Genomic DNA, 22619 nt, shown 5'->3' with positions numbered 1-22619 from the left:
GGCTGGGCTAACAGTAGCCATGTTAGCTAAGGCTATCTCTTTCATTAGCTTTAAGTAGTTTATAGGCCCAAATTTAGACATATTACTTTGCTATCATATCGCAAGAATCCCACGTGTAATTACTGTCTATATGCCTACATCCCACCAACATAATATCCAAAAGAAACACATAGCCTACGTTCCTTTATTTACGGCAATGTGTTAAGTTAGCATTGTCAAAAAAAGACTACAACAATGTATACATTTACGGCAGCACTTGTCGTAAAACCAGCCCAGTGGCATTATATTTGCATATCCATCAGGGGGCGGTACCCATCCAACAGTCTCTCAGAAGCATAACAGTCTCTAGCGGCACACACCGTCATGTGTCGGTGGAATATCAGCGGCATAACAGCGGCACACCACTCCGAGGAACGGCATAAGGCTCTAGGCATCGGTATAAGCCGCTGAGCAGCAATCGACATAACTTTAGCCACCACTCCGAGGAACGGCATAAGGCTCTAGGCATCGGTATAAGCCGCTGAGCAGCAATCGACATACCTTTGGCCACCACTCCGAGGAACGGCATAAGGCTCTAGGCATCGGCATAAGCCGCTGAGCAGCAATCGACATACCTTTGGCCACTTTTCGATCTCGGCGTCACTCCCTTTCCATGGCGCATGGCCTGAAGTAACGTTAACGACAGTAACGAAGTAGCAAAATATTAATGTAGCGACACTAAAGATAACTGCTAAGTTAGCTTTAGTTTAAACCAGCTATAAATGTGTGTAATATCAGAATCAGAATCAGAATCAGAATTCCTTAATTGTCCCACAAATGGGGAAATTTCTTAGTCACAGCAGCCAAAGGACAGTGTCACACTTAAACAATAATAGAAAGTAAAAAATAAACAATATATGAGAGATAAGAAATAGAATTTAACTTGTGTATACATAGTATCTACAATATGAACTTGGTATTTACAATATGACATAGTATTTATAATATGGACAGTGTAAGTATAAACAGTTTGGTATTTTTATTTACAAACAATAAATAATAAATATGGGTATTAAGAATTGTCCAATTAGTGCAAACCAGAAAGTGTGTGGATACATGTAGAGTTTTGTATTGCACAGTGCACAGTGAGGTCTACTGGGAGCAGTGCTGGTTGTAGAGTCTGACAGCAGCAGGAAGGAAGGACCTGCGATACCTCTCCTTCACACACTTTGGGTGTATCAGTCTGTCGCTGAAGGAGCTGCCCAGTGCGGTGATGGTGTCCTGCAGGGGGTGGGACTCCTTCACCAGCAGCAATGACAGCTTGTCCATCATCCTGTTGTCTCCCACCACCTGCACTGGATCAAGAGGGCATCCCAGGATGGAGCTGGCCTTCTTGATAAGTTTATCAAGTCTCTCCTTCTTGATAATATCGTAACATGTAACTTCGTCATACATATTCACTGCGTCTGACAAAAGATAACTGACATTTTTTGAACTTTTGCCGAACTTTTGTACTTACCGGTTTGCGCGGCAAACTTTCAAATCCTGAAGTCCGGGTCCCAGAATGCAAAATATAGATGATAACACAATTTCTGCAACAGCATGGCGAAAAATTGTGCGTTGTTAACAGGTTTTTCGATGAATTTCAATGTTTTTCCTCCTTAGTTCATTCCGTCGCATCGCTCGCTATGGTCCAGCCATCTTGAATTTTCTTGATACATGCCCTGAACAGTGAGGCGAAGTGACGTCAGACGTGACGTCCCCTCACGTACGTCTGTTAACTTAGACGTTGCAAGTTAAGTGATGGTGTTCACTCAGACATACTGACCTCTGTGAGATCAAAACGACATATTTCGTTAAAAATATAGAAGAATACTTAATGTTTCAGTGTTGGGTGAACTTTTTAACCGACTTTGATTTAATTGCCCGCAATATGAGTTTGTAGTACTGTTCGGTTTAGCAATTGAGAAAGCAGGATACATTATTCTAGATAAAGATTCGATTTTAGTAATCAAGATACGTCCAAATAATGATAGGTCTCTGTAACCAGGAGTTAAGAATCGATTCACTCTTCTTTTTACTGGACACAATATTTAGTTCCTCTCTAGCTTTATAATCTTTTGATATGATCACCCCTAAATATTTCACTTCTTTTTTAACTGGGATCTCAAATGTATCAATTAGAGGATGATCATGTATAACCATAAGTTCACATTTTTAAAAATTTAGGTGAAGTCCAGATGCTTTAGTAAAAACCTCTATTTTTTTGATAACCAGAGGGATCTGGTCTGAATTCTTGAGGAAGATAGTGGAATCATCTGCAAGTTGAATTATGCTCAGATTCATCCCTAACACATTTAAAGACTCGATGTCTGGGCTATTTTTTTATGAAAATAGCCAATAATTCTGCTACTAAAATAAATAGCATTGGTGAGCAAGGACAGCCTTGTCTTACGCCACGTTTAACCTCAAATCTTCTAGAAGTTCCCTGTGGGAGAGAGACAGAACTATTTATGTCATTATACAACATGTCAATTACCTTAATGAATTTAGAGCCATAACCAAAATATTCTAAAACTTTCAGTATAAATGGATGCTCAACTGAATCAAAGGCTTTATAAAAGTCTAGAAAAAGAATGAAGCCTTTATCTTTGATCAAATAATTATAATCTAATAAATCAATAACCAGTCTAATGTTATTGTGTATAGACCTTTCTTTAATAAATCCGGATTGAGTTTCACTAATTACCTTTCCTATATCCACTTTCAATCGATTTGCAATAATATGCGTAAGTAATTTATAATCGACATTTAACAAGGTTATCGGTCTCAAGTTTTCTGTTACATTCTGTCAGTGTCTGTGGCAGATACTGGGGCTGTTGTTGTTTTCTTGTTGCATGTTTTTCTTTTGTGTTGCAGAGGTGCATGGAGAAGCTGGGTGGAGCCGGCCACCGGAGCAGCTGAGACCCACACACCTGCAGCAGGTTGGAGAATCAGCGCCTGCTCATAAGCCCTGCTCTCGGCGTTACCCGCTGCCAGATGATTTCGTCTCCCGACGTGGTATATGGCTCAGGCTAGATCAAAACTACTTGCGATCGTTCTAGTATACTATCTTGTTCTCCAGTGGATATTCAAACTAATTTGTATTTCTTTCATGTCCAGCTGCTACCGGCACCCCGACCACCTGTATTCCTGCCACCGCCGCCCAGCTCCCTGCACCTCTCCAGCCCGCTCGCCTGCTCCGTGTTTCATGGAGGATTCAGCCCTCGCTCCCGTGCACTCAGCTCCGCGACGAGGAGTCGGCCCCGGACTCCATCACCTGCTTCTATCCTTGCTTCATCAATAAAGCACCTTATACCTCACTCCCTGCCTCCGCCTCCGCTTCTGGGTTCACCCACCTAAGGCTCAGCCTAACATTTTCAATATACCTTTTATCCTTGCCAGGCTTGGGTAACAAGTAATTATACCTTGTTTCATTGTTGACATTAAATTATTATTTTCAATACATTCGATTATGGCATTCAATAATAATTCCTTTATGTCCTCCCAGAAGAATTTATAAAAATCTGAGATAAATAAATACTTGATCTAATTTAGTTTGTAAACTTGATAAATGAATGTTGTCTTCCTCTGATAACTCAGTGTTTTTCCTACAGTATTGATTAATTTCTTGAACCAGTTGAAATTAATTTTCCTTCTGCTGTTTGCATCTAGCTTTACTAAATTTAATGGAAAGACTTCTGACCTTATACTTAAAATATTCCCATTTCCTACAGTAAGTATCAATATTGTTATCATTTTTAATTTCCTTTATCAGGCTTTGAACTTCCTCAACAAAGTTATCTGAGTTTAACAAAGCAGCATTAAATTTCCAATAATTTTTTCGGTATTTAGAATATTTTTCCGCTTTCAATGTAAGTTCAATTACACAATGGTCTGTTAGAGGTGCAGCGGACATTGAAACATTAGCAACACAGTTTATTACATCTGGAGATACCAGCCAAAGATCTATTCTAGATCTTGAACTTCCATTGGGTTTCATGATGGTTATCATTATACATAGATGGACATCTATCGAGCCATTCATCAGGAGCCATATTAAAATCTCCACCTACTAAAGTAAATCTTATAGAATAATTCTGTTTATAATCCTCAATAATTTCTGTAAGGGTTCCTAATATTTTGTTTTGACCAATGTTATTATAACCATATATGTTAATTAAAATTGCAAAAGACCCTTCAAAATTAATAACTATGGCAATCCAATGACCACTCGTATCAATTTTGGAGGTTACAACCTCCCCCGAAAATGTAAAAAAACATATGGCCACAATGATTGGAATGATTGCTGCCATGAGAAAAAATAATTTTGTCTCCCCACTGGTTTTTCCAAAATTTAGTGTCCTCTTCACATGAATGAGTCTCTTGCAAAAATATGCAATGTGCATTTAGTCCTTTACAAAATAAGAAGGTAGCCTTGCACTTTACATTGTCCTTAATACCTCTTGCATTTAACCATAAAAAAGAAAGCTCTGACTTTAGAAAAGACATAAAAATGAAATGAATTTGTGTTGTTTAGCTATAAACACTCACGCACGCCCCCATTCTCCAACATCCCGACCCGGACCGACAGTTTGTGGTGGAGGTGGGTGCTTCTGACTCCGGAGTGGGGGCTGTACTCTCCCAGCGCAATTCCTCTACTGACAAGCTCCACCCCTGCGCCTTTTTCTCCTGTCGCCTCTCTCCAGCAAAGAGGAACTATGACGTGGGAAATCGAGAGTTGCTGGCCGTGGTGCTGGCTCTCCAGGAATGGCGACATTGGCTGGAGGGGACCCGGGAGCCATTCCTCATCTGGACAGACCACAAAAACCTCGCTTACCTGCGCTCTGCCCGAAGACTCAACCCCCGCCAAGCCCGCTGGTCTCTGTTTCTAAGCCGATTTAACTACACCTTGTCCTATCGCCCCGGCTCCAGAAATGGCAAACCAGATGCCCTCTCTCGCCTCTTTTCCTCAGATGCACCCCCCACTGATCCCGAGCCCATTGTGCCAGTTCCCCGGATAGTTGGAGCCGCTACCTGGGAGATCGAGTCCCTAGTCCGAGAGGCTCAACTCAGACACCCCAACCCCAGCACGGGGCCACCAACTCGTCTATGCGCTTAACTCGAGAAGTTCCTCTGAACAACTAACAGTTACAGTCCCCACCTTCACCAGTTCACAGTCTTTTCCTCAGGGTTACATGAAGATTTTCACACACCCTACTAGATCCTTTGCCCATCGATGAATCCGTGAGGCCCTCGAAAGTATGCCTTCTTCACAGCTTTCCTCGCTTCTTGTATTCGGGGCCATAACACTTCTCTCGCCTGTTTATCTGCCATGGTTAAGTCTGCCGTGAAGCGAATTCGCATTTCCTGGCAGGTTTCCGACTCCTTCGTTAATCTCCATATCTCGTCTTGGTGTTGACGTTTCACAAACTGGATGATGACCTGGCACGTTTTCTTCTCCTCCTTTCTCCCTATCCGGTGAACAGTGTCCACTGTTTCATCCATCTTTTGAGCCCACTGTGATGCGATTCTCTGGAGTAGCTTAATGATCTAATTTCTTGTGTTTTCATTCACAAATTCTTTCATGCCTTTCACTCTCAAATTCCACCTTCTGCTGTACCTCTCATGTTCCCTGGATCTGTCTTTAAGGCTGGTGTTTTCTTTTTCCATGGCTGCCATTTCCGGACATGAGAGCCTTTTGTTGGTGTGTTCAGTGGAGAATCATCACCCTCATCTAGATGTAGCTTCTCGTTCCCGGCATTTGTAGCTTCCATTGCATAGTCATGAAGCAGGAGCGCATCAACCTCCTTGTTGTTAGCTTTCATGTGGCTAGCTTGCATCTTGCTAGCTTGCATGTTGTCTGCTTCGGTATACAGTACAGACCAAAAGTTTGGACACACCTTCTCATTCAATGAGTTTCCTTTCTTTTCATGACTATTGACATTGTAGATTCACACTGAAGGCATCAAAACTATGAATTAACACATGTGGAAATATGTACTTAACAAAAAAGTGTAAAACAACTGAAAATACGCCTTATATTCTAGTTTCTTCAAAGTAGCCACCTTTTGCTCTGATTACTGCTTTGCACACACTCTGCATTCTCTTGATGAGCTTCAAGAGGTAGTCACCTGAAATGGATTTCACTTCACAGGTGTGCCCTGTCAGGTTTAATAAGTGGGATTTCTTGCCTTATAAATGGGGTTGGGACCATCAGTTGTGTTGTGCAGAAGTCAGGTGGATACACAGCTGATAGTCCTACTGAATAGACTGTTAGAATTTGTATTATGGCAAGAAAAAAGCAGCTAAGTAAAGAAAAACGAGTGGCCATCATTACTTTGAGAAATGAAGGTCAGTCAGTCCGAAAAATTGGGAAAACTTTGAAAGTGTCCCCAAGTGCAGTCGCAAAAACCATCAAGCGCTACAAAGAAACTGGCTCACATGAGGACCGCCCCAGGAAAGGAAGACCAAGAGTCACCTCTGCTGCGGAGGATAAGTTCATCCGAGTCACCAGCCTCAGAAATCGCAGGTTAACAGCAGCTCAGATTAGAGACCAGGTCAATGCCACACAGAGTTCTAGCAGCAGACACATCTCTAGAACAACTGTTAAGAGGAGACTGTGTGAATCAGGCCTTCATGGTAGAATAGCTGCTAGGAAACCACTGCTAAGGACAGGCAACAAGCAGAAGAGACTTGTTTGGGCTAAAGAATACAAGGAATGGACATTAGACCAGTGGAAATCTGTGCTTTGGTCTGATGAGTCCAAATTTGAGATCTTTGGTTCCAACCACCGTGTCTTTGTGCGACGCAGAAAAGGTGAACGGATGGACTCTACATGCCTGGTTCCCACCGTGAAGCATGGAGGAGGAGGTGTGATGGTGTGGGGGTGCTTTGCTGGTGACACTGTTGGGGATTTATTCAAAATTGAAGGCATACTGAACCAGCATGGCTACCACAGCATCTTGCAGCGGCATGCTATTCCATCCGGTTTGCGTTTAGTTGGACCATCATTTATTTTTCAACAGGACAATGACCCCAAACACACCTCCAGGCTGTGTAAGGGCTATTTGACCAAGAAGGAGAGTGATGGGGTGCTGCGCCAGATGACCTGGCCTCCACAGTCACCGGACCTGAACCCAATCGAGATGGTTTGGGGTGAGCTGGACCGCAGAGTGAAGGCAAAAGGGCCAACAAGTGCTAAGCATCTCTGGGAACTCCTTCAAGACTGTTGGAAGACCATTTCAGGTGACTACCTCTTGAAGCTCATCAAGAGAATGCCAAGAGTGTGCGAAGCAGTAATCAAAGCAAAAGGTGGCTACTTTGAAGAACCTAGAATATAAGACATATTTTCAGTTGTTTCACACTTTTTTGTTAAGTATATAATTCCACATGTGTTAATTCATAGTTTTGATTCCTTCAGTGTGAATCTACAATTTTCATAGTCATGAAAATAAAGAAAACTCTTTGAATGAGAAGGTGTGTCCAAACTTTTGGTCTGTACTGTACGTCAACAAAACATCACTCTTATCCATATTGACTTGGTTGTTCTTTTTGCTCGGTATTTCAGCTAGTAACCCAAAAACTTTTTCGCGGGGTAATAGTCCTTATTTAACTTGTTGAGGAAGTTTTTGTATGCGCTCTCGATAGTGTGTCCGCTCAGTCCGCCATCTTGCTGGTCTCCCGAACGAGCCTGTAGCTACTGTGGCGCCTGGCTCTAAAAACTGCGGCCGCCTTGATCTTGTGAGGTTTTCGTTGCCGGCGCGTGCATGACGTCAGAGCAAGTCGGGATGAAGTCGGACACAAATCTAATCGGCATGCATTGTGCGGTGGTCGCCGGTGATCGATTCTGCGCAGGCCTGGCTCATCTCGAACGAGCCTACTGTCGCTTTAAGAGCAGCGCAGCGGTAGATTGCGCTGCTCTTAAAAAAAAATGTATTTATTTGTTTTTCTGTTTTTTATTTTATTTATTCAGAAAGAGCCACTACTGTTGTCTAGTCAAGTCTAGAGTATCTAGTCAAGTCTAGAGTCACTTTTAACTAGAGCAAATGTCTAGGACACAGAGATAAGTGTTTGAAGTTCATAAGCTAACTGAAGTTTACCGTCAGTGTGACGTACAGTGAGGAAAAATATTTTGTTTGTTTGATACTGATTACCTCAAATCCTTAAAATTGCAGTGTTAATGCTGTTTCTTTTATAAATTGCAGTTGGGGAATAAAAGACCCACAATAATTATTCTTCTGTGTCCGGTCTCCTCATTTATGACCTGGTCACACTTGTTTACAACAAATGCAATCTCTGCTGTTGTATTTTGTTATTTTTCAATTCAAGTTCAGTAAACCACACTTAGTGCTTCACTTTGAATATGAAAGTTTAAAATACATTTGTGATTTCAGTACCCTCTAAGGTTAAAAGGTGACTGATTTGGTGTAAATAACAACTATATTAATACAGGGGTCTACCAAGCCCAGGGGGCCAGAGGTCTAGAAGGGCCAGGAGCCCCAAAACATTTGTGGCATGTGAGCAAGGATGGATTACTGAATGAGCCTACCGGGCCCAAGAGGTCAAGGGGCCCTGAAGCCCAAGTCGTTGCGTGAAGTAACTACCTCAATAAGTCAAAAAGCAAAAGGCTATGAATCTGAACAAATTTAGGTATTGCCCTTCTCCAGCTGGCCATCCCAAAAATGCACCAGAATACAGGAAATCACTTCTACCAAATTCAGAATTTTCTGGGGGAGAACCCCCAAGCCCCCCTTCCCCCATTTGCACCCACTTTCGTACACATAAGGTAGGGGGGGTCCTTGTGCATCTGTGCCCAGGGGGACAGTAGTTCATAATCCGTCACTGTATTACAATACAATTTATAATGTAACATTATAGTGTGACATCTGTGTCAATAATTATCAAGCACAGGTGACTCCGCAGTGGTAGGAGGGGGGCCCCAAATGAAATTCTGCTTAGGGCCCCCAAAAGGCTTGGGCCAGCACTGTCGGGATGTGATGCTCCTGCTGATATCCTGATTATTCATGTTCGTGCAAACGGAGCTTCTGTTTCATTTATCTTTTTCTCGAATTTTTTTTTTTTTTTTTTGGTGAACCGACAACCTTAAACTGCGCCTGTTCTTTTCTGTCTGTTACCTGTTTAACAAACAGCTGTGCATGAAGAACAAGCTGCAGTCTGTATTTATGCTGTGTACTGTGTATTTACACTGTGTACTGTCTGCTCAGAGGCACAGGAACTATTTCAACACGCAGAATGCGTTTATATATTTATTCATTATTTGCCTCTGTATTCAGTGATATTCTGACTGTGACATCATCATTTAATAACCCTGAATTTGATTATGGTATCTTCTGGACACTGGAAGTTATCTTTAGGCTAAATGTTTCAATGAAAACTGAAATGATGTAGGTAACATATGAAACCCGACGCTCAGGAATAATCAGCCTCACATGTTTAAAACAGATCATGAAAAGAAAAATGTTTGTAATAAATGAAGAAAGTTGTTTTTGGTCATTTTGTTCTCCAACAGTCAGGCTGACACATTTGATGATTCTTGCCCAATCTTTGAGGAGCGATGAGCGACGCGAGATATCGCTCTCGTGTGCTCGAGAGTGAGACTGGTGAATCAGAAAACAAACAAAATATTGCCTAAAACTTGATGGTGATACACTTAAGTTTAATCTGTTATCTCACCCCGGTATGACACGCCTGTGATGTTTTATATCATCCCATCCGCTGCAGCGTCCAATCAATCCAGTAAAAAGACTTGCTCTCGTGTGTCCGATCTCTCGAGCACATGGCAGCGATATCGCTCATCATTCAACGCTCCTCTAAGCACAAGGATGTATTAAGATTGGGACGGCCTGCAAGGTGGCGGACAGGAAGGACTTCCGGTTCAAGCAAGGATCAGGGAAACGACAAATAAGACAAATGAGACCCACCTACAATCCGACTTGATCCCCGCTTTTTGGCTCTGCCCCTGCTGCTGCCGCCTGATCTCGTCTACTGTCCAGCCGAGGCACAGTTCATTTCGAACGAGCCTATTATGAATGTTACTTGAATCGTGTAGGCTAGAAATTATATTCAACCACATCACACAGAAATAGAGCAGTAGTATAGACTGTAGGGGTTATCAAAATCAGCGGCGGTTCTACACGGGGGCCTACAGGGGCCAGTGCCCCTGTAAAAATGTCCCTGGCCCCCCCTGTGGCCCCCCTTGAGCTGACTGAATAATAAAATGAAAATTATTATTATTTTTTTTTTTATTTATTTATTTTTTTTACTTGTGTAGCCAGGTGAACAAGAGACCAAGACTGTTTTCAGACTGTTAAGACAGCGTTTTACTATTCTGTAGGGAATTATTACTGTGTTAGCAGTTTCTTTTTGTTTAGGTGACACTGTCACTTTAAGAGCAGCGCAGCGGTAGGTTGCGCGAGATTGCGGGAGATCACGGGAGGGCATTCCCATGCAGAGTTAGTTACAAGCATAGATATATATATAAAGGCTAGGGCTGTGTCCGAAATCACCCCCTAATCAGTATATAGTGCACTATATAGTGACTACGCCATTTTGTAGTGGTGTCCGAATGTATAGTGATCAGGATATAGTGCACTCATTGTGTCCCACAATGCACCGCGAAATGTAGTGAACATCCGATGGTCACTAACCGAAGCAAGATATCCCATCATGCATTGCCAGAAAATTTCTTCTGGCATTTCGCTGAAAATGGCGGACAGACGGGAGGAAAATGTAATGTATAAATGTAAGTATTTTTCCGTTTAACATTTGATTCCGAAGTTCAAAGCAGTTTCTTAATATGCAACACTGTCAAATATTTTAAAATTTACTGGCGGGTGCGCATTAAGCCATTACGGCACCATGGCTCATGGCTAGCGACCCAGCATAGCACTACAGGTAATGCTATTTTTCATATTAAGCTAGAGTAAAAATTGACTACAACCTATTATAATTAATAAGTAAAGTTAGCAAAATTACATTCAAGTGTCAAATAAGCACTGGAGAAGCTCGTCAATTTATTTTAATCTCGCAGGGACCGACGACGATGTGGCAACCTTGATCCGGCTGAGGAAGGACAACGATCGCCTGGCAAACGTTTCGCCTCCGCAGCCGGTTGGGAGTGAGTTATGTCATATTCTTGTGAAGCAGTAACGTTATCTTATTAAGATGAAAACTGAGAACAACCGTAAAATGACACGGACTTTTGACTAAATTACTGTTTATCATCAGCATTTGATACTGACCGCATTAATGATAGGTTAATTGTTGTTGTTTTTTATCATCCTGTACTTGTTATTGCATTTTGTAGAGCTGTGCTGAAAGAAATGGGGCTGACTGGGGTGGTGACTCCTGCCAGGGCAGCTAAAAAGTGGGAGAATCTTAAAAAGACATACAAGGTTAGGATGCATCATAATTAACTACAGCTCTAGTGGCTTTTCACTTTTAGTATATTTTCTTTGCTGTGTTTAGCATTATAAACGAACACTACATTAATTGCACACATCAAATGTGTGTATATTGCAATGTGTGCAGGAGCTGAGGAAGCCACCAACTGGGAGTGGCACTGAATCGGGGGAGTCCACTGCCAGGACTTGGAAGTGGTTCTCCCTCATGGATGATGCAATAGGTGGGAGGCCTTCTATTCCGCCTCCTTGCCTCATTGCCTCAGCCTGGGGGGAGAACCCTCCAGTCTCAGCATCAGCCTCCTCTGATTCAGTGCCACCAGAGCCAGAGGGTCAGGGTGCAGAGCAGAATTCAGAGTCTGAGGAGCCAGCTCCACCTAAGAGACAGCTGCGTGACCCTGTCTCAGAGCTGTTGGAGAGGCAGGAGAAGAGGGCAGAGGAGAGGGAGAAAAGGGAAGAGGACAGGGAGGAGAGGCTATTGAACCTCCTCGAAAAAATAATTGAGAAAATGTAAATTGATTGAATGAATAAATAACAAATTAGTAAATGCATGTCTCACAAATTTGTTGACTTGCAACCTGAACCAAGAGAAGAGGGCAGAGGAGAGTGACAGGAGAGCTGAGGCCAGGGAGGAGAGGCTGTTAAATGTTTTAGAAAAAATTGTTGAAAAAATGTAAAATAGATATCGAAAAGACAGATGTGTTAACAAAATGTTCTTTTATAAAACTGATTTACAATGACTGAACTCATCTGTAACAATACCTAACAATGATTATCAAAAACAAAAACTGATTTACAATGACTGAACTCATCTATATATATATATATATATATATATATATATATATATATATATATAACAATACCTAACACAATGATTATCAAAAACAAAAACTGATTAACTAATATTTACAAGGCAAATTCTAGCATTAACATTTCTTTAACTATCAAATATCAAAGATTATATTATTAAACTTTTAACACACTATAATATCATTTGAAACTAAAACTTAACTACTAAGATGTATAACCTAACCAAAAAACTTAACTTTGTACTTCTTTTTTTTATATACAGTTTATTTACAGTAGTCGTGCTCTTGAAGAGCTTGGGGAGTGTTCTCCGGTGCAGACGGCGCAGCAGCGATGCGCCCACGCAGCTGTTCCCCACAATGCAGGTCCTGCCGATGCTGCTCACCTCCATCATCCGGAAACTCATCCACTGGCTCTAGTATGTCCCCATCCCTGATGCAGAGGTTGTGCAGGATGGCACAACAGGCAATCACCTTCACTGCAAATGCAGGGTGCACCTCCAGAGCCTTGAAGAAGACCGCTCTCCATCTGGTCTTCATGATGCCAAAGGCCCGTTCTATGACTGAACGGGCCTTTGCATGGTGCCGGTTGAACCTCCCAGCGACCACACCTCTCACAGGCTCTCTGTAAGGTGTTACAAGGGCATGCAGGGGTATCCACCATCTCCAAGAATGCAGTACCCCTCAGGTGGATACAGGCTGCGGACAGGGCCGGTTTTTGCTATGGGCAATGTGGGCGACCGCCCAGGGCGCAATCTATGTGAAAAAAAAATAAAAATAAAACTCGCCAGTTTTCTAGTCTACCGCTCATTTCCATGTCAGGTCAGTGGAGTGGCGCTGGGCGGCCTCATTGTCACGTCAACTCGCTGCTGAGAGTCACACAGGTTGTGTGTGTGTCAAAATAGGCAAGGGGGAGGGGGGCGGGGGATAGACTGATGATCCCAGGCCACACAACACAAACTGCCTCCAACGGGCATCTACGTGAATTTGTTTACATCACGTGACATCGGTAATGATGTCGAGTCTTCATCTTCATCATGGATCAAAGTAAAAGACCAAAGAAGCCATCAGGTGCCCAGTTCAGAAAGAGAAGAAAAGAGGAGAGGAGAAACGGGCAAAAGATAAAGGTATGCAGATTTCTATGAGTAACGTGAGTGACAGTAGCCTATAGGCTATTTATTAGCCTCTTGCTAATATGTTGCTACTTAGCCACAGAAGACGACTGTATTTGGTTTGTAGTTTTGCTGAACTAGCAACTATTAGAATTGAGGCATCATGTCATGCAACTAATACTACTAATAATAATGCTATACGCTATATGCTAACTTAAATAACTTCTAATATACATTGACATGGCATTTTGTAAGCTACATGTGATATAGCTTTTTGAATAATTTGTAGTGAGTTATGCTTAGTTAATAGGATGTTAACAAATGTTAATCAAATGTGCATTATGGTCATTTTAATTGGGTAACTGATACATGTGTGATGTAAGTGTGACCTAACTTACATATTGTATCTTAATTGTAAATTCAGAGGCAATATTTTGGAGCTGGAGCACCCACTGGCCAAAATGAGGAGTCAGATACTTCCACAGCAGCCACAGACATGGTCCTGGAGTCTGATGAGGAGCCATCTACCTCTGCAGCCACATGTTCCTTGCAGGACTCCTCAGGTGTGTGTGTGTGTGTGTGTGTGTGTCTGTATGTGCAAAACTGGTGTGTTATCATAACTGGAACCGTTCAGATGGTATTAATAGGATGATGCAAAACAAAACTTGTACTGTATGTAAAATACGAAAAAGTTTACTGCAGGAATCTTTTTTTTATGCTCCATAGAATAGCCTTTTTTTTTTTTTTTTAGCTTTCTTCAGGGATTTTTCAAGCATGGTTATTAGATCCTGTGATGAAGGATTTGTGCAATTTACATTTGTGTTTATATACTGTATTTCATTTATTTATCTTGTTTTTTTCTCTGTTCTTGTTACCTTTTTGTATTTAAGATTATATATAATAAAATAATACAAATAATGTAATATATTGTCGTGTTTGGGGGGGGTCAAGGGATGGTTCGCCCAGGGCGTAAATCTAGCCAGGACCGCCCCTGGCTGTGGACATACAGGGGGCTATTTTTTAGGACTCTCGAGTCATGCACTGAGCCAGGATATCCAACAAATATGTCCAAAAATTGGCACTGGTGGTCACACACGGCTTGCAACTGCATAGAGTGGAACAATTTCCAGTTAAAATAACACCGCGCCTCTGCACCGGGTGGCTTTATGCGGACATGGCAGCCATCAATGCTGCCCACAACCCTGGCGAATGCTGGTGATCCAGCCAAGCGTGCAAAGCCATCTCCAATTTGTTGCAGGTCATCAGGGAATGGAAAGTGGATGACTCTGTTCTTTATTGTTAATATTTTGTCAGCAACCCTGTGGATGACATCGTGGACTGTGGACCGTGGGATGCCAAAAGCTCTCGACACAACACGGTAGGACGTCGCACTCGCCAGCCAAAACAAGAACACAAGAACCTCGAGGTCATGACTCCAGCCGTGGTCAAATGGACAGCGGAGGACGTGGACAAGATGAGCCACTATGGGTCTTGAGAGGGGGAAGTCCGGGCGGAGGTCACTTTGGCCATCAAAATATAAGGCCAAAACAGGGATCTGGTGGTTCACTCTACAATAGTGAGATGGTTGGTCACGCTGTAAAAAAAAAAAAAAATAAAACATAGATAACAGTGTCATAAAATGAAATGTGCAATAATAATTATTTTAACTTATTTATTCATGTGTGTTTTTTATTAGCTACTGTACAGCTGAATTTCCTCTAAGGGATGAATAAAGTATATCTATTTATCAATCCATCTAATTAGATGTATGAACAAAGTTGTGCCATGTCTGTTTCCACAGGAGGGGGTGTAGTTTGACAATACGAGTGAATTACTGACACTGACAATACATTAATGATTTAGATGTCTTGTGTAAATGTAAAATCCTTCATCTTTATACTTACAATGGGAAGACGTCTCGCTAGATTAGCAAGAGCCGCGAATCTCACTCTTCTTCTCCTCGTTTGTTGGATGCGTATTCTCCTCCTTATCAAAATCATCTGGATGATGGTGAGTAAGTACACCAGTAAATTAATGTTCGGTGGCATTTTGGAAAGCTCTGAGACTCGTATGAAAATGAAATGAAGTAAACAATGAATGAAAGAAGTAAATGGGGTCTAACTATAGCTCTGATCGCACGGTACAAGACAAAAGAGAGCAAAAGGTGGCGCGAAAATGGTGTATATATATACACATACATGTATATAGTATATATGTTTTATATATATATATATATAATCGGGATGTACATAAACTGCTTGTGTTTTGACTCAAAATTAACAGTATACTTTTTAAATACTCATTTTAATATTTAATTTTATTACGGACACAACCGGCGTTGATGTATGATGTTTCAACTGTGCGACAGCAGTGACGTAATTAACGGCGCCTGAGTAGTGTCCGAAAGTGCTTTTTTCTTTCTGCGGATGAGCTCACTATATAGTCCACTATGTTGGACTCCCTATGTAGGGAGTAGGGAATGAGTGAGTGATTTCGGACACAGCCTTGATGTCTTACGGCGGAGTCTAGAACGTCATCACAGGTCGGCCATCTTGGTACAGGTTAGCTTTCTGGCTGGATCTGTGGAACCTGAGGTAAGGTCAGTGATCTGCACAAACGCTAATACTCTTATCTCGCTGAAACCTTGACAGATTTACAAACAGTTTGGTTTCTTCCAAACGTCATTAACGTGGTTATAATTCTGGATGCTTGAACATGTTGAAATCGCATCTTTTCTCTTTGAAGAAATCATCACAGTTTTAGTTTGAAGGATTTTTAGCTCCTCTTCTGGGTTTATAATGGGTGTGTATTGCGTGAGCTAGAGTGCGTGACATCATCGCTAGAGTGGAGAGCAGCTGCAAAAACTTTAGAAAAAACTCTCTTCAGCTTGATTTGGGTCCCACATCTTTTACTTCACATAGACAATATATACATAGAAATGTAGGAAATCGTGTTGGCTTTCAGATGATGGTCTTATTTCAGATGTAGGACTTAAACTTTTGGCTGTAGAAGCCCTCGAGCGACAAGCACTCCAGCAACTCCCCCATAAGCCGCAGTGTTAACTTTGAGCCTAAATTTCTTGAGGAGACCAGACGGTACCGGTTTTGTCTCTCGCTCTGGCTCCCCCATTTTTCACTCAACAGAAATAAAAAAACACACCACAGGTTCAGCAATGTCTCCTGTTACTCACTGTATACATATTTTGGCCATAACCATTACACTTTTGTCTAGACCTGCAGGTGTTTAGGAGGTGTTTTCTCATTCATCCTTATGGGGGATTTTTCAAATTTCATTTTACTACTGCTTCAGCATACGTTCAGCTATAGAAACCGTTCAACTATCAACATGTTCAGCTTTTTAAGCTCCTTCAACCTTGTACTGTTCAGCTTTTTAGCTTTTCAAGTTTTTCAAATATTAAACTTTTTGAAAAATAATAGTAATATGGAAGCAAATGTGAAAATCCTTAAATCCTCTTCAAAACTCATCCACTTTCAACCTCTTCTTGTGTTAAAATATTTTCATTCAAAATTGGAAATATGGTTATTCGTCTCAAGGCCTCAATTATTCATAAGTATGCAGTGTCATAAATACATCTCTGTACAGGGTGGGGATTTCAACATGCAGCATTTCTTGATGTATAGCCTATTTGTAAAGGGAAATATTGTAGTCTACCTATTTTAGAACGTTATTATATTTTTTAGAACATAACATAATTATAAGTATGCATTGTCATAACTACATCTTTAACGTTTATAACAAACCAAACCGTTCGGTTGAAAATTGAGCAAGTTATGGTTATTTAAAAAGTACATGTTTCATTACCAACAAAATGTTATGGGTGAGCAAGCTACCTGTACCAAGGTGGCCGACTTGTGCGGACGTTCGACTCCGTTGGCCAGCAACGCGGACGAGACATCTAGCCTTTATATATATATATATATATATCTATGGTTACAAGGAAGTAGCAGTAGCAGAAGTGAAAGATGGACTGCTGAGGTGTGTATGTTGATGTCACGTGTGAGAAATATCCCTAATTACATCAATAAAGCACAAGAATGGTTATGAGTATCAGCAAATAAGATGATGATTAAGCTAAACTGTGTCCATTTTGATGTGTTTGATGAATTTAGAGGGGAGATAGAGCGCACTGAGGTCAAGGTGTGACTTGGCGCGTGAGCTGCACACAGGAGTGAGAGTGAGTTTAAGACTATTCACAATATGTGTTTTAGGCTCATGCAAGAATGTTTACTTGAAAATGTATTTTGTTCATTAGTGTAATTTACAGTATGTTTTCTGTGAACTAAAGAATATGCTGTTATGTGACTATGAGTTATGTGGCTGGGAAAATGTATTTATTTGTTTTTCTGTTTTTTATTTTATTTATTCAGAAAGAGCCACTACTGTTTTCTAGTCAAGTCTACAGTCCCTTTTAACTAGAGCAAATGTCTAGGACACAGAGATAAGTGTTTGAAGTTAAGCTAACTGAGGTTTACCGTCAGTGTGACGTACAGTGAGGAAAAATATTTTGTTTGTTTGATACTGATTACCTCAAATCCTCAAGATTGCAGTGATAATGCTGTTTCTTTATAAATTGCAGTCGGGGAATAAAAGACCCACAATAATTATTATACTATGTCGGTCTCCTCATTTATGACCTGGCCACACTTGTTTACAACAAATGCATTCTGCTGTTGTATTTTGTTATTTTTCAATGCAAGTTCAGTAAACCACACTTAGTGCTTCACTTTGAATATGAAATTTTAAAATAAATTTGTGATTTTAGTACCCTCTAAGGTTAAAACGTGACTGATTTAGTGTAAATAACAACTATATTAATACAACGGTCTACCAAGCCCAGGGGGCCAGAGGTCTAGAGGGGCCAAGAGCCCCAAAACATTTGTGGCATGTGAGCAAGGATGGATTACTGAATGAGCCTACCGGGCCCAAGAGATCAAGGGGCCCTGAAGCCCAAGTCGTTGTGTGAAGTAACTACCTCAATAAGTCAAAAAGCCATCCCAAAAATGCACCAGAATACAGGAAATCACATCTACCAAATTCAGAATTTTCTGGGGGAGAACCCCCAAACCCCCTCAGCGTTCGACACGGATTAATTAGATTGATGTATGATGTTAATGTAAAGCAAAATAAAAGTATTTAATGTTTAAATATTATTTGTTTCCATTTTTTAATGTGCCCCTCTGATTAAACACTGGCCCCTCCGGGAAAATTTGTCTAGAACCTGCACTACAATAATAACATGTATTTTGATTCAACACGCACTTGTTGACTTGACGTGATGAGAGTGAACACGTAGTACCACTGAAGCCCGCGACTGAGCCGTCTGAAAGTCCAGAGGGTGGAAATTTGGATTCAGCATAAATATGTCTATGGTCTTTACACTGGTGGAGTTGACTGCAATTAGGTGTGTTTTGACAATGAGTGAATACTGCTCTCCAGTGTTCACAATGAGGCGTTACTACAACTCGTCAGTATTCCAGTAGGAATAATTCAAATATTAATGGGCAGTAATAATATTGGCAAATATATTTGTGTCAGTGTGTGTGTTTTTTTTTTTTTGGGGGGGGGTTTGTGCTGAAAAACATTTTTTTTTTAAACTCTTGTTTATATACAGATATTATTATTATTATTATTATTATTATTATTATTATTATTATTACCATTATTATTATTTCTGCATATTCTGAACTTTGAATGGGAGCAGCTGTTACATAAACAATTTCGCCTCGGGGATAATAAAGTATTTCTGATTCTGATTCTGATATTATTTTGCACCCTTTATACTGCATTTAACTGACCAGTACATACAAGCAGGTTTTGAAACACAATTCAATCTACTACGTTATCTCATTGGAAATACATATACCTGAAGTCAAAAGCAGTCAATATGTTTCAATGCATTATGCAAATGAAATTACATCTTTGGGGGCTCTTTCAAAATAGTTATAAGAAAATGGGACATAGCATTATTATCATATGGAGAGACTTCTTTTATTTTTGGTCAGATTCCTTTTAAAGTTTTCAGGCTGTATAAAAAACACTGAATTGTAGCTGTGAAACCACCACACTTTACTAAAAGAGACAGATTGCACTCCACCTGGCTTCACCTGGAGGTTGTTGCATAAAGCAGGACTCTAGAGCAGGCATAAAAGCTGTGAAAATGATCAGGCTCTGTACTAATCTGACTGATTTAAAATCAAACATATAAAACTTACATATCAGGTCCAGGGGTCCGTTTCACAAAGCAGGTTCAACAAACTCTGAGTCTAACCTTGAACTCTGAGTTGATCTACTCTGAGATAGGAAACTCTGAGTTTTCGGTTCCAGAACAGCTGATTTGAGTTAGTTTGATCAACTCGGAGTAGTTTCACCTGGAGTTAAGCGCGTGCGCCACAAGTATAAAAAGACAGCGTCAATGGAGCCCCGATTCGACGAGTCACCATGGCAACGGGGAAGAGGAGGGCTACGTTTTTTTTAATTAATGCGCCCATACGGTGAGTTTGAGCACGTTTATTAGAAGGAAGTGTAAACAGCTTAAGATGAAACATAAAAACATTGTTCAAACAGGTAAGACCTCGGCATTATCTCATGGGGGTACCTCATTTTGATCATGTTTTACATTGTAAAGTAAATATTAAGTGGCTGTTTGACTGTACAGTTGTTTTATCTCCAACATAATGCTGTTTTCACACACATAAATGTCTTCTCATCTATATCATGTTCTGTTAAATAATCAAGCCTGTTTAAACTAACACAGACTTACTCAGCCAACAGAAAGAAAGCAGATGCCCGTAAAACGGGTGGTGGCCCAGCACCGCACCTCTAACAGAGGCAGAGGAGCTGGGCCTGAGCCAGAGTTTAGGAAGGCCAGTGGCTGAGCTCATCCTCTGAGCTCACCCCCCAAGACACAAGTGCTTTTATAAAATATAATATGCCTAGACCTATATATGTATTTTAAGCCTATTCATAAAAATATGTATTTCCCTTTCATGACTTTTTTTACTTTTGTAAAGTGCTCTGCATCTCCGACGTTGTATAAAAAACTCCCATTTGCAAAAAACCGCAGCACAACACACAATATCTGCTGGGATGTGAGAGCATGACTTCGGTTGGTAATGTTGGAAATGTAAGGGCGGATTAGGTTGTGTATGTAAATGATGGACTGTGACGTGAAACGGTACCGCTCAAAAAGATAATTGTCTGGAAATGCAAGAACATCTATGCGCGGTCTGATAATCATCTCCCGACGAATATTTAATTCTCTGCGCAGTAATGCTGCACCTTCATCCACGGGATCATTATCAAAAGGACATGCCATGGTAGTGAAAATAGTCGCCACCTAATATAACTCCTAATGTCGCCTACTGACTGATTTTTGCAATGATTTTCTCAAAAAACAGACGGCAGAACTATATTACGCCAAAACTCGCCTGCTGACTGAATGAATGAATGAATGAGGAAATCAAATACCGTGTGTGGCTGAAAGAGGCGGAGACAGAGAGAAACTCGAGGTTTGTTGAGAAAAACCTGGTCCCGACCAGGTTAGGTTCATAGAGTATGTTACCATGGTAACTGACCGAGAGCTTAAGTTACCTCTCTCTGTGAAACAGGCTAGAGTTACCCCTCTCTCTCTGGTTTGAGTTACCTCCCTTTGTGAAACGGAAAACTCAGAGTTTCCCTCATTTCAGGGTTAACAGACTCAGAGTTTTCACTAAACCTGCTTTGTGAAACGGACCCCAGGAATACATTGCAGCTTAAAAAAGTGTTATTTTTTTGTGACTGAAATAGCTCAAGGAGGCTCAATGTTTTTTTTTATTTCAAAGTGAACCTAACACCTCTGGCTCAACAGAAAGGCAAAAAGTCATGGGGATGTGTCATATTGTGTGGCACTGCTTGCTGGGCTACTGACATAGACAGAACTGCGTGTGAAAACTGAACACACTGCAGAAGAGTACATTTAAGCACTTTTGACTCACTGGGACAGAGATTTATTTGATTCTTTATCATAAAGCACAAATTATGGTTTGAGTTGGAGCCTCTCTTCTCATTTTTTACCCTAAAGTATGCAAAAAAAAAATTGCATAGTAGTGAAAGGTTTACTTCAATGTAAATTCCTTGCTTTTTCACTGCTGTATTGGCGCATGTAATTCAACGTTTCAGCTTTCATCCATATGAAAAAAAATCAGTTCTCTTCATATGAAAACACAAAACAGAAATAGTGACTCTGCTTAAAAACAAGTGGAGAAAGATATTGATGAAATTTGCAGTAATGAAACATTAGTCATAGGTATTCATTTCCTCAGGCTTGGCTTGGCTGTGATGTGAATACAACACCCAGGTGAACACGTTAGTTAACTCTCCTTTTCAGGCGCAATGCTATGGTGTGTGTTTAAGTTAAGGCTGGTGACTTGTTAATAACTTTTCATTTGTCTCTGTCGGTGCTGAGTTTGAAAGAGAGACTGAAGTTAAAGATGTTAAAAAAGTAACCACCATTTTTTGGCCTCTGTGTGGTCTGAGCCTAGTCAGGTGCTTGATTGGTACTACACATGTGCAACTCATCAGAGATCAGAAAAAAGAGAGATGTCTCACTCCTTAGCAACTGCAGTTATCAGCTCTGGAAAAAACAATGTGTCCAATTCAGAATGTTATTCATTAAGTCTTTTAAAAACAAGTTTGACATGTTCTGTATATCTTTTCTTCTTCCATTTTTCCATTGGGTTCACGATGATGAATGGCACACAAGGGGGGACAAAAAAGAAAGGCAAACTCATCCACTGGCAATGTGAACGATATCAATTGCCAATATAAGGGGGGTTTACCCATGTTTAGTCAGATAGTTGTTTGAAATGAGTCACACCAAGCATGATTCACATCTTCAATTGAAGAGTTAAAGCATGAGTCATTAGCCTGTAGCCATAACCCTGTAGCAATACAGGGTTACCAGTGATAATATCCTTTATACAATCACATTTCATCAAATCACAACTGGTGAACCTTGCCCGACTTGCATGTGAATGACTGAGCCTTTCAAAGATGTCCCTTTCATACCCAGTCAGGATACTATCATCTTTTACAATGAACCTGTTTACCTCTGGAATGTGCCAAACAGGTGTTTTTGGAGCATTCCACAACTTTCCCAGTCTTTTGTTGCATGTCCCAAAATGTTTCTGTTGTGTAAAACTCTATTATAATACAGTGTGTTCAAATATAACAAGTGATTACAGTAAACAGATGGAACA

At 40.8% G+C, this 22619-nt stretch overlaps 1 long non-coding RNA gene across 1 annotated transcript; it reads right to left on the bottom strand.

Moving 5' to 3' along the window:
• Positions 1–12434: 12434 nt before the first annotated feature.
• LOC311274161 lies at positions 12435–21114 on the bottom strand. The gene is made up of 3 exons (XR_014624723.1): positions 20851–21114; positions 15267–15362; positions 12435–14956 (listed from the first exon to the last, which is right to left on the bottom strand). It is a non-coding gene; the product is annotated as an uncharacterized lncRNA (long non-coding RNA).
• Positions 21115–22619: the final 1505 nt, after the last annotated feature.

This window comes from Pagrus pagrus (assembly GCF_965226575.1).
Source record: "Pagrus pagrus genome assembly, chromosome: 18".
Lineage (NCBI taxonomy): Eukaryota > Metazoa > Chordata > Actinopteri > Spariformes > Sparidae > Pagrus > Pagrus pagrus.
Note: the sequence above shows the minus strand (reverse complement) of the source record. Positions and strands in the feature narration are given on the sequence as shown.